The following is a 14,859-nucleotide window of genomic DNA, read 5'->3' as shown; positions in this document are numbered from 1 at the left end:
GTTATGATCGCTGGGTTCTACTGAGTCCGGCCCCTCGGACCCCCGGCTGCCGACAGGGTTTGCATGCTCATTGATAACTGTGACTGAAGGTAATGACATCATGGGTGGTTTAGAAGTAGTAGTAGTTTGTCATTTGTATAGCGCCTTTATCCCATTAGTATGGCCTCAACACGCTTGTTACAGGGACCCTAACTCTCCTGTAACAGAATAAATCCACATTATAGTTTTGGCTCTTAGGTGGCGCTTTAAGCAGTGCCTCTAAACTGAACCAATTGTCATGGGAAGTGAAGATAGGAGAGAGGTGGGATGTAGGAGGGACACAAATCCTGTGGATGTTTGACTTTTTATCCACCTATTGAATGGCCAAGGCCATGCTAGTCCCTATAGCCTTTCCCTCCCAATATCTGCCCCGCTGGAACCAAAACACCCCCCCAGGATATTGTTATTTCTAATCAGTCCTCTGAAAGGTAAAGGTAAGGACTTAATTGCAGCTGTAAATCAGTCCTCCTGTAATACAAATGCCCTAACCAAGTGTGCCTTCAGCCACTTGATTTATAAGCAACATGTGCGTCCTAGCCTCTGTTCAATGCACTGAATTTCTGTTCAAACACCATTTGCAAAACCAACAGTTTTAGCTCCTGCATAGGCATTGTTACATAGGCATTTGCCTGGCACTGTGATAATAAACCCTGGCTTTGAGAGGCTTACTCGGCACTCACCGGTCCTTTGGCGTCTTCTCCGTCAGCTCCTGCTGCCTTTTTCCTGCTTCACCGGTTGGCAAGTCAGCTTCTGCGAGCCCGGGCTCTCAGTGGCACCCCGGCAAGTCTGCTTCTTCTGCACGGATGCAGACGTCGTTCCTTCTTCTTCCATGCTTGCTCGCAGATGTATCTACTCGCTTCCCAATACGCTGGCTCCCACACCTTTGGTAGCCTAACGGCCCGACTTGCCTGGGGCTCCACAGGTTCTCTGGGCATCGGCTGGCATCCTGACTTTCTTGCAGACCCCACCACGGCTGCCTCCTCATGACACAGGTCCCCTACTGGTCGCTCCCATGCAGGCCTCCCTGTTGCTCTCCCTGCTGTTCCACTGCTGTTGCACTGGTCTCCCTGTATACACCTGCAACCACTCAACAGATTACAGGTGTGGACTTCCAATTCGATTTGCCTGACCATAATTAAAGGGACATGCATGACCCTCACAGTACTCTGCAGGCTTCTTCCTCGTCCCAGTACCAAAGTGCTGAAATAAAGTTTGAGTGTTCATTACTCTGTCGCCTCTTCCTCGTCTCAGTAAGGCCAAAGGTTAAATGTGGAGAAATGAGGGGAGCTGCTTTTCAATAGCCTATAAAGGCCAGGGGAGGATTAGGTTGGTTCTCAGCAAGGAAAGGGTGATACCATGCCTGTGGGCACCCCATTCCCAATCCCCAAGGTCTTTCCACCCAGGTGATCCTCCCTTGCTTCTCCACCCCCAGGTTCAGGGCCTTTTCCTGGCCACATGAGAAGAGGATCCAGGGGGAGTAGGAGTGAGGATACCCTCAGGTTTCTCACACTACACCCTGTAGTTTTGGGGAGACTCAGGAGGTAACACTTAGCATATAACAGAAACGGGTACATACCAGGCTGATCTTTGTGGTGACAGGTAGTCACAGGAACTGTAGGGGCGGGAGCGGGCTCAAAGCCAAGTGACACAGAGAGACAGAGAAGGCAGGCAAATATACTGGGTAAGACGGATTGATCATAATAATGGATGTACTGGAATATGATAAGGGGTCTCCATGAGATTAAGGAAAGCCCTTGGGATTGGTATCAGCAGATTACTCTTAACAATCATGCAGCAACGTCATGGGTAAGACGTGCTGATGAGATGGGTGTACTTAATGCACGCGTAAAGCTGGAGACCATATACTGAGACAGGTAAGACTCGAACAAACCAGCCTAAGGCAACCAAAGTCTTCTCCTTATCTGATCTTAATGGAGACCAATGCAGGGGTCCCACTGTATACGGATACACAGCTGAGACACAACAGTGGCCCAATTTGGAATCAAGACTGAAAAGCAGAGTGGCTAGAAATAACCAAGTACAGGATAGGCAGAGAAAAGAAGCAAAGAGCAGAACCTGTAGACAGAGGCTGTAGGCGGAAGCTATGCAAGCACTACTTAGAAGGCACACATGAATGCTGGCAGAGAGGAAATCTTGGACCAAGAACCAGAACAGGTATCAGGGACTTGGCCAAAGAAAGTTGCCACACAAATGTGGAAACTTAGCATACTAGCAATATCATGAAACATAAAGCTTTAGTCATAGGAAAGGTAGACGGTTGCTGCTAACTCAGTGAATACACAGTTCAAAAAACTCAGTGCTCTACTCATTCACAAGAGAAAAAGCCGCTGCCAACTCTGCGAATGCGTGGTTCATGAAACCCAGTGCACTAGTAACAGCCAAGATAAGACATTGCTGCAAACATGTGGTTCAGAAAACAAAGTACACTAAAAAGCAGGTAAACTATGGACAAGGGAGCTGCTTCCATTGTCATCGTGGGGCGCATTACATAAGTCGCTACTGCCTGATGAAGGAGAAAGGCGGCGGGAAGAGAGAGGCAGGCGCAGGGGGCCATCCCTATACCCTGTTCTCTCTCGTGCAGGAGGGGACGTGCTTCTTTTAGTAGTTGTGACATATCCTCTGGATTCCCGAGAGACCTCCTTCTGGAACCTCACAGGCGTTACAGATATTGAGGGGACTAATAGCTTTCTTTTTATTGAAATGCTGCACAGTGGCCATCAGTCAGTGAAATGTCAGTAGCATCTAGATGCTGTGGAGAATCCTGCGGATCCCTCACTAAACCCTGCCTAGAGTCTCCTCCCAGGTGGCCAGGAGAGGGCAGACGCTTCCTGATCCCAATCCTGGGGGTGGTGTACTGCGGGAGGACCACCGTGGTGGGGCACAGGCCCAGGGAAGTGGGGAGATTCCGCTGGGTGAAATGCAGTATTCTTCTTTAGAGAGGAATATATGTTCTCCAGACTGAGAAACCGGAGGGTATTCTCCCAGTAAGACCTCGAGACTCCCTTATTCAGATGGCCAGGACACGGCCATTGTTGTTGGATCCAGTTCCTGGGGTGGACCAGTGGGGAGGATCACCTGGGTAGGGGAACCCAGAGTTATGCTAGGGGGAAACCCAAGGTAAGATGCGGAAGAAGAGGGGGACGAACTACCTGTGGTTTTCTTTGGTTATTCCATTTCTACCTCCCTTCCATCCATAGAAGATCCCTTAGTCAAGTTCTATCGACCCTACACGTCTAATAAACCAAATAGAAGTCCAAACTCTGTAGCATCTCAAAACCGCATCTCTCAGAACCCCCGTTTCCCTGTTCCCTACCTGCAAACTCCCGGCCATGCTTTTCCACGCCCCTCTAGTCCGTATATTCCACACGTCCCATTTGCTCAGGTAAAATACTACGATTCCCACGATTGTTCAGGTCACGATCCCAACTATCAGTTTACCCCGCAAAACCTACCAAGGTCGTCCCTTTGATTATAATTTTCCGAATTCTCACAAACCCTCCTGCTTATTTCACAAACCTTCCCTGTCCTGTAAAATATTCTGACACTTCAACCCTTTAACTTTCTAACACGAAAAATGTCTTGCCTCATGCAAGACAGCAGACTGATACAACTGTTTATTTAACGTGTCCCAATAGGAGAGTCAGGCAATTAACTTGAATAACCCACACCTGACAACCCTTTCCTTTCCCCATAGGGATAATGGGTGGAGCAGGAGAAAGCAATACGAGCAAGGGGAGCATAGCGGACAACACAATGAGACGGCTAAACCAAGGCGGCAGTTCAGATGAAGGAGAAAGGTGGCGGGAAGAGAGAGGGAGGCGAGGACAGAAAGAACCTTGCCCTTTTCGTCCAAGACACGCAGAACCTTCAGTGAGGAGCATCTAAAACCGCGGACAATAGCCCCAGTGTCATGCTGCAGATGTCAAGGGTACACAGGGCCAGCCTATGCTGATAAAGCAGAGCAGAGGAAGCTCCCGCACCCCTGGTACCAGCCTTGACTCCACAGTGAAACAGAAAGCAAGGCGATTAAGCACACCCAATGAGTTGAGGGGAGAATCGAAAGAAGCCAGGAGGTGTTGAATGAGAATCGCAAAGTGGCAAGTTTTGAAACAAAAGTAATGAACTTGAAGTGAACTGTGAAGTACGAAAGGGGAATCAGTGACAGAGGGAAATCGACACCACACGTGGGTGTCAATTTAAGAGACTCTGGTTGAACCCCATATTGATAAACTACAGAAACCAGAGGGCCATAGGAAGGCTGCCAAAGGAATGCAAAGTGGTCATACCAGAGGGTTGAGCAAAAGCCCTGTTCGTTCGAAAGATCTTGATCCGTGAATGGGCAACGAAGTGAGGGAACTGAATACCATGTAGTAAATAAGGAGAAGGGACGTCATTTCCGTTAACATTTGAAATTAAAAGGGACTGAGTCTGGACGAGGGAGATCCGGGGTGACGCTAAACTCAACACCGACAGTCAAGAGAGGTCCGAGCCCGAGCGAGGGGGATCCAGCGGTGAAGCCGTCACTCAAGGGCTGGAAGTCAACAGAGATCCGAGTCCGAACTAGGAGATCCGAAGTTAAGATATGGTCCAAAGGTTCTATTGTGCAAAGGTCAGCACCAGAAGAGGGGGGAACTAAAGGTGAGACTGTCGCCCTATCTGAGATATTGTGGAGAAATAATATTGAGAAAGGGATCAGCCCAGAAGAAGGGGACCCAGGGGTGAAGTCGTCACCCTGTGTGAACTGTAATTTACAATTGAGAGAGGTCAGCCCAGAAGAGGGGGGCCTAGGGTGGACTCATCACCCAACGAATATTGGGAACACACTTTTCATTTGTTAAAGGAACTTTTGTATAAATTGTTTGAACACCTCAGACCCGAAGGCAAGAGAATTTCTAAGGAAACGAGACTTGGCCATTGACATCTTGAGAACTACCATTGGAACTGTCTCGGGCTGGTGAAGCCTGAGAGCATACTGTGCTCCAAGCTCCAACCTTACCCAGTGCTTGAAACATGGGGAGGGGAGACCCAAGCCATTGCCTACTGACTTATCATTTACGAACACTTCTTTCTTTCTTGAAAACTATCCCACACCCCCTTTTGTAGTAGTTGTAAGGTTTGGTAATAGGTTTTCTTAGTACAGGCCTTTTTATTTGACTTGACATCACTAGGACTGCCTTATTTTCATTTGATGGTCGACTCCTGTCCCCATCTTAGATTTAGGCTTAGATTTCTTTCCAATCTGCATACTCTCTTTATTGTTCAATAAACACCCCTGAACTGTGCACACTTGTGTCTGTCTTACTTTTGGTCACCATGAGTTTCTCATATATGTTGTCAGAAGTGGGATATGGTCCAATTGTTAATAGTTGGAGAACCCACTTTCATGAAGAAACCCCAAATATAAACCTTCATACCCCTCGGCAATCCTCAGACCAACCCTATCAAAATTCTTTTGCCCTCAAGGGTGAGAAACCAATGGAAGCATGACAACTCCCTTTCCACCCTTGGAATAGAAAATAGGAGTTCAATTTTCCCCCTTAATATCTCAAGCAATATCCGCAAGACAGCAGACTGATAAAACAGTTTATTTAACATGTCCCAGTAGAAGAGTCAGGCAATTAACCAGAATCACCCACACCTAACAACTCTTTCCTTTCCCCACAGGGATAAAAGGTGGAGCAGGAGAAAGCAATACAAGCAAGGTGAAGAAAGGCGAGTTTAGAGGGGCTCTGTGTCCTGAATACATCCCACTTCATTATTGTGCACTGACCATAAGCAGTAAGGTACCTCGGATAACGGTTCAGTGCGATCTAGAGACATACCTTCCTTTGGGTCTGAATCTTGGGACGGGACCCCCTGAAGCGCACCTAACACAGCCTTGGGGATACTGCCAGAGATGTCCAGGAATACCCTGCCTGGAGTGTAATAGATAGCATATTTCAGTTTGCAAAGGAGGTCTATGCCAGAAAAACCAACAGTTGCAGAAGGACTTTGCAAGAAAGCATGCTTGCCCGTGATAGGACCTAAGGTAATTGATACTGGTTCAGTAACATGTTGTGGGACTGGAATGTTGGAAATACCCACTGCATTAATCATAGCAGATGGCAGAGGGACAACGGGAAAACAATCGGATCATTAGGCAGACTTACTATCCCGTATCTACCATACATGCAATGGTTTGCCCTTCAATAGTACACTTTACAGAGGGACTTTCCTGATCTACAGGTATCAATGGATTCATGATGAGGTTTTCCTCTTGGGCTGTCCAGGTTCTGATCCTCATCTGGGGCTGCAGGCCGTACATTGCTCGGGGTAAATCATGGCACATCCCGGTTAGGGAATCAGGTGGATTTATGAGTAGGGGATGGAAAGTTCCTTTGGGGCTTGTTAGGGCACTCATTTTTCCAGTGACCCTCCTGCTTACAATAATTACAGGCTCTGAGGCTCACAAATCCGCTGCTCTGGGGATCCTGTCCAACGCCTTGTCCTCTCCCTCTGATGCTTATTCCCCACACCCTCTGGGCAGCCCATTTCCATTGTTGGGGCCTGGAAGGGGATGGATCCCCTGCTCTGCGCACTCCCAGGTAAACAAGCAGCAGGTGCATCACATCTCACTCACACCTTACCATCCAATCCTACCATGAAAACACTCAGTCCTGCTCCCATGCACGTCCAACTCACAGAACCTCAACCACAGCCCTCATCACCACCCACATACCACCTCCAAAACACACATGCACCCTCATGCTCATCAATGCTCAGTCTGTGGTACCAAATGCAGTAGACATTGCTGACCTCATCACCACCTAACTTAGATGCACTCTTTATCACAGAGACATGGTTCACCCCCACCTCCTCACACATCCTGGATATATACTACTCCCAACAGGCTACAGCATGCAACTCAACACTGGTACAACTGGTGACTAAAAGACTGGTGGCTCAAGACCAACCTGTAAAGTCAATTATAACATTTATTGGAATGCAAAATACTATCTTGACTTGTGAGCACATTGCAACCCATGTTTATGTGTGAGATTGTGCATTCTTGCTGGCTGGCAGCTACTTCAAGACCCTTTTGACCTCTCCAGGACAGAGTTTACAAATATAAAGTACTCTCAGGGCGGGGGCAGGGACAGAACACTCAATTCCAGGACAGTCCCAACAAAACCTGGGCATCTGGTCACCCTAAGCAAGAGTGATCTTGGGAGGTGGATGAGAGAGACTAGGGGAGGGACCTCGCCTCAGTGGACAATCAAGAGGGATTAGGTGAGAGAGGACTTGAGAGACAGCGAAAGAGACTCCTACTCAGTGCACAGACTAAAAAGGGAGAAGGGGAGAGAGGAAAGAGACAATACATTGCACACTACAGACAGTGTGGCCCCTGAGAGAGAGTGGGTGGAGAGAAAGAGGGGGTGGAGAGAAAGACAGGGAGAGAGCGTGAGACAGAGGGACAGTCTCAGAAAAAAACACAGAGCAGTAAAGAGACACAGACATAGAGAGACACAAAAGGAGCGAGACACATACGTAGACAGAGACACAGACATGGCGAGACAGGGACACACACAAGCACACACTCTCATAAAAAAACGGCACAAAGCACTGGGGGCAGTTTGGTAACTCTAGAATTTCTTGCCATTAGAAGCTCAAGGGTCATGGGAAGTGCCTCATTTCTCGTTTTATTCCATGGTACTATGATTCATTGTATACACTGCCCGGGATATACTCTAGTCCTGTAAACTTGTGAAAGTTACTACAGAGGCAGGTGTGAGGAGGCTGGTGATGAGCCCAAGAGTGTAACCTGTGCGAGATCAAGTAAAAGTGAGCAATCTGTGAGTACCATCTCACCAGCAACAGTGAGAAAGGAGCAGAGATGAGCCAAGCCTTAATCAGCTTTATAATTCCTGAAGAAAACACTGCTTTTGACAAGAAAGAACCCGAAATCATGTCTGTATGTATGTAGTTTAGAGGAGTGCTGATCTGTAAGCACTAGAAATCCGATACACACCCACAAACCTCTCCTTCCTGCACCCATTTCCACAGAGAAATGGCAGTCAATGATAACGTGCACCATGTCTTCAGTTAAGGCGTCAGCTGAAATTATAACAGGTCTATCCGCCCAAGACAGAATTCAGCCCCTAACCGCCCCCACCCTTCTCTGTTGGTTTCACAAATCAAAAGACAGACAAAAAGGTGGTAGAAAAGAGAATTTCCCATGTAGAAATGAATTTGCAACTCAAATTTAACTTTGCAACATTGAGATGGCACTGCAGTGACAATACTCACTGTATCATCAGGCTCAGAAAGGTGTCGGCCATTTTAGACATTGCTTCTTTTACCCCCTTCAAAACATGCCCCTGTTGCTGCTTATAGCTTTCAATATTGTAAAAAATTGATGAAACCATGTGATTGCTTTCCTCCAATCAAAAGAATATTTATTTATTATCTCTTTGTTTGAATTTCACATATTGCCATTAAACATCTAACATAGGAAAGCAGGGCAATGTTAATCATTTTTAATAATCGTATATACCAGGATAGAATAATAGTTAGAAGAGGCTGAATTTGTCATCTCCAGCTTCTTTCATACTGCTCTGCAGACTTGTCTCTCTCAATTATTGTGATCTTTTTTTCATTTCCCCCAAAATATTCTCTATGAAATTGAAAATCTGGTCTCCCTGAAGAGGGTAAATGTCTTGGAAAATCGATTTGATCAGGACAGCATGTTTTCTCTTTGATGGAGAACCTCCTCTCGCAGAATGGTAAGGCATGTTCTCCCGGGATGTGGCACCCACCTCCGTCGCCATGGACGCCAAGTTTCCTCATCCTGGAGGCCTTGTTCTCTGCTGAGGAATATTAAAGACAAAATGCACCCATGTTAGGATCAGTGAAGCAGTGGAAAGAACACATCTTGATACTTTCTTGCCTACTTTTAGAATATTTCCATTCTAGTTATGCACGTTAAGAAGAGCATTGCCTCAAAAATATAGATGTATGTTTCTTGTGAATGAGGATAGTCGGGGCTCTAATACTTTGCTTATTTTATTTTATTTTAAAATTTGTTTATTGGCATTTATGGTTAAAAGCGTTTTACATTATTACTGGTCCGGGCCTTTATTCAGGACACCTGACAGACTTATTGCAGTTATGCCTTGTTTATGAAACAAAATAACAACATTCGTACAACAAACTTAACATTAACAGTCTCCTTACAATGGGCGAATGGTGGTTGTTATTGTCGGGGAGGGCGAGTTTAATTTCCACAGGGGAGCGGGAGGAGTCCTTTCTGGAGTAGTTCAGGGTTTGGGGGGTATGGTGTTTAGTGTTCTATGCCTTCACGTTTAGCAGTGGGATAAACATCTGCGTCGTTCAGGGAGGCTTATCATCAGAGGATCTGAACAGTTTAGATAAGGTGTCTTTCCATGCCTCCAATGCCATGCTTGAGTCTTCAGTGGATCTAGTTACACTGTCCTCCCAGGCTCTGGTTTCGGCGTTCGCCCATCTTTTCAGTTCTTTGCGCCATACTTTGTGGCTTGGTCCTGTGGGCTTTTTCCAGGCCATGGCAATGGTTCTTTTGGCCGTTATGCACAGCAGGTCCATTACTTTTACAGCATGTTTAAGTTTGGCTGGCCTAGAGTAGCTGCCTAGGAGGCACTCAGCTGGAGTCCATTTGTATCTTGTGACTTCTGCTTCTTCGCAGGTTTGCTTTACTTTCGACCAGAGGTTCTGTGCCTTGGTGCAGTTCCATAACATGTGAATCAAGTCTGCCCCATCTGTCCCGCACCAGGTGCATTGCGTCTCAGTGGTTCTGTTGAACTTCGCTTAATACTTTGCTTATGCGTACCATGGAGATGCGTTCCAACCCATTCTAGGCAAAGTGTTGCAAATGCATTTCCTGCAACATCAGTACATCCAAGATGTTATAAGATACTTATACGATAATCACATCTCATTGGCCACCTGGATAACAGAGATGACGTCCCTAGCTTCTTTGGAACGATGAACATAAAGATATCCAAAGCAAGGACTGTATTATAGATCAACATGTGGAAAATGTTTGCAAGCTACTTCCCCTGACGATTCTGCATGATCATTTGCATGGTTTTATCACATAATATGGGAACTTCAGCTGTCTATTGAGACATAGACATAAAAGATGTCTGAGAATATCATGTGACCTCTTCAGCCTATCTGGAATCCAGCTTGCCCGCTCTAGTGTAGGGGCTCAGACATTGAAATTGCCACAGGAAACGTTCATTTCATGAGCGTCACAGAAGTGCGCACGGTGGAACGATGGAAAGAGAAAGAGGGAAGTGGATTGACATGAGGAACAGAGATTCAGATATCGTTACTTGTAGCACAGGATGCAATTAGCACATTCACACGAGAATGGGGTGTACACTCTGTGCTTACGCTACAAGGGTGAATTCTATAGTCTTTGGCATTTTTGAACTACAAACATGGCTATGACCAAATTAAGCAATCTTGAAAGTTGGAATGTATCAAAAAACATGTCAATGATGTACATAGGTTTTATTTAAGCCATAGGAAGATGGTCAAGGGGACCGCAACATGTACCGAAAGTGGCATGATATACTATGGACGCCATTAAGGAGTTTCTTTTTTAATTTAATTGAATGGGCTAAAATTAATGGATCATCAAATCAAAGATGATAAAATGAACAGCTGGATTAATAGGCAGGAACATGTGGCTAAGAGTGTTTATCCCCTATGCATAACTGTGTACCCCATATGTGATTCTTTTTCTTTTTTAGGGAAAGTGCACATAGGTGTGCCAGTCATTGCTGGGTTCTCATGGCATGCACATGTGCAGGCTTTACAGGTAAACTATTTCACGCCCGCATAAGAGGTACAAAGGTCCAGATGTTGCTCTTAGACCGATGATTTAGCCAACATTAAACCTCACAAAAACTCCTCTAAACAACAATAGACACTGGAGACAGACTACATTAAAAAGCAATACAACCCTTCGAGTGTTCTTAGTACCTGGGTATAAACACAAAAAGAGTGGTCTTGATTTGCTACAACATATATGGGATACATTACTCACCGTAATCATATTTCTGATGAGTGTATCTGCTTAGATTGTCATGCTATGCATAGGCCGACATCTAGTGGTAGCCCCATAGTATTACATTTTTTGTTTACGTAACTCGAAAAAGGTACGTTGACGGGGCGTGACAGTAATACTATCCCTAGTGTGACGTCTACTATACCCATGGTCCTTCATGCGTCGATGTCCCTCAGATTGTTTTGTTTCTAACATGAGGTAGCATGAGGTGTAGCGCGAGTACAGATGTAATAAAGCAGATAAGAGTATATATGCCAGAAAACACCTATGCACCTTCAAGTCCATGGGGAGGAAGGGTGGGCGCATGTGAATCTAAGCAGATACAAGCATCAGAAATAATATTAAGGTGAGTAATGTATTCCTTCTGAGGCTTGTGGATCTGCTTAGATCACATGCTATACATGGATTAGTGAGCAGTGTCTGGAGAAGGTGGTTGGTTGTGAGAAGGTACAGCAGCAAATAGATGTGTTAGCACTGTGCACTAGGACCCCAACCTGCCTATAAAGCTAGGGGTTGCCCAATAGCACTTTAAGATGAGTAGCAGCACCGTGAGATGGATGGGGATGCAGATTAATACCCTCGCATGGAATCAATAATGACAACTCAATAGTTTGGCAAAGGGAGTCCGTTTAATGACAAATACAAAAAACGGGGAGTTCCTGAACATCAGCAATCGCTCGATCTTTCTTCTCGCTTCACAACTTCAACGAACTTCATAAAAAACACATCTTTTATACTGAAAACTCGTCATCACTGACGTGTAACGCTTAAAACGTTGCATGCAATTCTATTGGTTATAGGAAAGTAACTTTAATATATGTACTATATCTGTATATGGTAATGAAGTGAGGGGATTGGATAAACAGTGTCAGGTGGGGCTTCTGTGCCCTTCCTTCAAAATGGCTACCGTAGACGTCACTAAAAGTACAACATCTCATTGGTTCTACTAACTATAGGACCCTAGATTACTTGGTCCACTATGATTGGGTTGGCATCAACCCTACTCATACTTTTCCACCAGCCTAGCAGCATGCAGAATAGCCGGCCAGGTGCAGGGAGCTCGTCCGCTCCAGTCTCCTTCCAATTATTGCAACAATCAATCATCACTTCAGTGATCATGTGTCAATTATTTCTTTGTATCTTGGCATCGAGACTGCTTCTTGGTCTGGAAAAGTGAAGGCACCTGGGCATGGCACAATTCCATGCATAGGTGTGAATGTTTCATCCCTTCTGCTGGCTCGGTCATGTGATTCCGACACTGTGAAAGTCGTCTTCATTTGTGTATTTGATTTAATTTTGCCAGCCATCTGCCTCCTGTGGGTTATCCTTGTGTTTGGGACCTCCTCTACAGCACCGCTTGTCCCACCTGCGAATCTGCTTTAGAATGTGTGCCAATGCAGTAGTGCTGAGTAAAAGTATGTATAGAGCTCCATGTAGCTTCTTTGCAAATAGCGTCCAGCGGGATGTTTGCAATAAAGGCCAAGGTAGCTCCTGAACCCCTGATAGTAGAGCTGTATGCATTTCACTATCCAGTTAGAGATGGCATTTTTTGAAGCATAGTCACCTTCCCAGCCAGCTGCTATGGAGACAAACAGTTGGTCTGTTTTCCATAGCGGTTTTGTCTTGTTTACATAGTAAAAAACCGCCCTCCTTACATCTAGTGTATGGAGGTTTTTCTCAGCTGAGCTTGAAGGGTTTTGAAATAAAGCTAGTAGTTCGATAGACTGATTGACATAGAAATTAGAAATGAACTTCGGTGAAAACCTAGGGTGCGTTCTTAATACCAATTTGTCTTTGTGGATAACAAAGAAAGGGTTTTGCACTGACAAAGCTTGTAGTTCACGGACTCTCCTTCTGGAGGTGAAAGCCCCCATAAAAGCCGTTTTATATGTGAGGTGTTTAAGGCTGGACTTGCGCGTATGAGCTTTGCAAGTAGCACATTTAGGTCCCACCATGGGGGCAGGTACGAAATGGGAGGGTGGAGTCTTTTTACTCCCTCCATGAATGCCTTGATGACGGGGGATCTTCCACTCGGACACCTTACTCTGAGAATTGGTGTACACGGATAGAGCCGCTAGGTGAACCTTGATTGAGTTAAATACTAGCCCTGAGTCTAGTAAGTGGAGCATGTAAAGAAGAATGTGTGATGGCGTACCTTTTTAGACTGGCACCATATTACAAATCCTTTCGATTTGTTAAAATAACAGTGTCTGGTGTTTGGTTTTCGTGCCTCCTTGAGGATTTCCATACACCTTTGAGGTTGTTTTAAATGGCCAAACTCTATGACTTCAGGAGCCTAGCTGCCAAGTTCATGGATTGAGGATGTGGGTGTAACGTTGTCCCCCCGTGTTGGGTGAGCATGTTGGAGGGGCACAGGAGTATGATTGGATCGCACATCGCCAGTTTGCGCAGATGCGGAAAAAACAAGGTTGTCTCGCCCACATAGGAGCAACCAGGATAAGCATCACTTCTTCCTGGTACATCTTGTTCACTATTCTGCTCAGTAGCAGTGGTGGGGGGAAAAGTGTAGGCAAATTTCCCTGATCAACTCATCCACAGGGTGTTTCCCTTGGATCTGGTTTGGGGAAACCTGGATGCGAAGTCTGGACATTGAATGCTGAGGCTTGTGGCGAACAGGTCTAACTGAGGATAGCCCCAGAAGGGAAATATGTCGTCTGAAATGGTTTTGCTGAACTGCCACTTGTTCTCTTCGGGTAGAGGATCTCTGCTGAGTAAGTCTGCCAGAGAATTTAGTTCCCCTGGAGCGTGATGCGACACTAGGAACATGTTCCGCTTGAGTGCCCACTTTTATTTGGGCTAGCCTGGACAGACTTGGAGAGTCTGTGCCTCCCTGCTTGTTTATGTAAAACATAGCAGTGGTGCTGTCTGAGGACTTGTACTGTTTGGCCTGATAGATGCACCTGTAAAGCTTGCAGGACTTTGAGCAATGTTAGTAGCTCTAAAAGATTTATGTGATTCCGGGCTGTGATATGGGTCCACAGGCCATGCGCTGTGTGGTGAAGGTAATGGGCTCCCCACCCGGTGAGTGATGCGTCTGTTGTGACAATCGCTTGCACTGCAGGGTTGTGAAAAGGTTTTCCCTTCAACGGATTTTCCTTCGTCCACCAGTTTAGCGCTTGAACTCGGGTTAGCGAAACAACCACTAGATCGTCCCACTGAACGCTTGCCTGAGACGACTGCTTCGCTAACCGCATTGGGCGCATGCGCAACCGGGCATGCGGGACCAGGTAAATGCATGATGCCATCATCTCGAGCAAGCGCATTGTTTTGCGTACGGTTATTTGGCAACCGGTTAGATACTGAGGTATTTGCAGCAGTATGTTCTGCACTCTTTCGTTTGATGGAAAGACTAGACCCTCTTCTGCCTTTATGACAGCTCCTAAGTTTTGTTCTACTTGGAACAAGACTTGATGTTTTCTCGTTGATTGAGAATCCCAATTGGAACAGAAGATTGATTGTTCTCTGGGTATTTTGCTTGCAAATTTGGGGGGATTCCCCTGTTATCAGCCAGTCGTCCAGATACGGGTAAGCTGGGATTGATTCGCTATGTAGGTGCGCTGCCACTACCGCTAGTACCTTGGTGAATACCCTTGGAACGGAGGCTATGCCGGAGGGTAGCACCTTGAATTGGTAGTGTTGGTTCGCCATTTTGAAGCACATGAATCTTCTGTGCACTGGCAACATTG

At 46.0% G+C, this 14,859-nt stretch overlaps 1 protein-coding gene across 1 annotated transcript in view; it reads right to left on the bottom strand.

The window, feature by feature from the left end:
* Positions 1–8,473: 8,473 nt before the first annotated feature.
* The window catches only part of LOC138520571 (zinc finger protein RFP-like), a 47,406-nt gene continuing 41,020 nt past the window's right edge, over positions 8,474–14,859 (bottom strand). Inside the window, exon 3 of the mRNA XM_069632909.1 lies at positions 8,474–8,906. The gene's annotated coding sequence lies outside the window, so the exon portion shown is untranslated. The remainder of the gene's footprint in view (positions 8,907–14,859) is intronic.

Source organism: Ambystoma mexicanum, chromosome 13 (assembly GCF_040938575.1).
Source record: "Ambystoma mexicanum isolate Mex_15411 chromosome 13, UKY_AmexF1_1, whole genome shotgun sequence".
NCBI lineage: Eukaryota > Metazoa > Chordata > Amphibia > Caudata > Ambystomatidae > Ambystoma > Ambystoma mexicanum.
The sequence above is the reverse complement of the archived record's forward strand: the minus strand, read 5'-3'. Positions and strand labels throughout refer to the sequence as shown.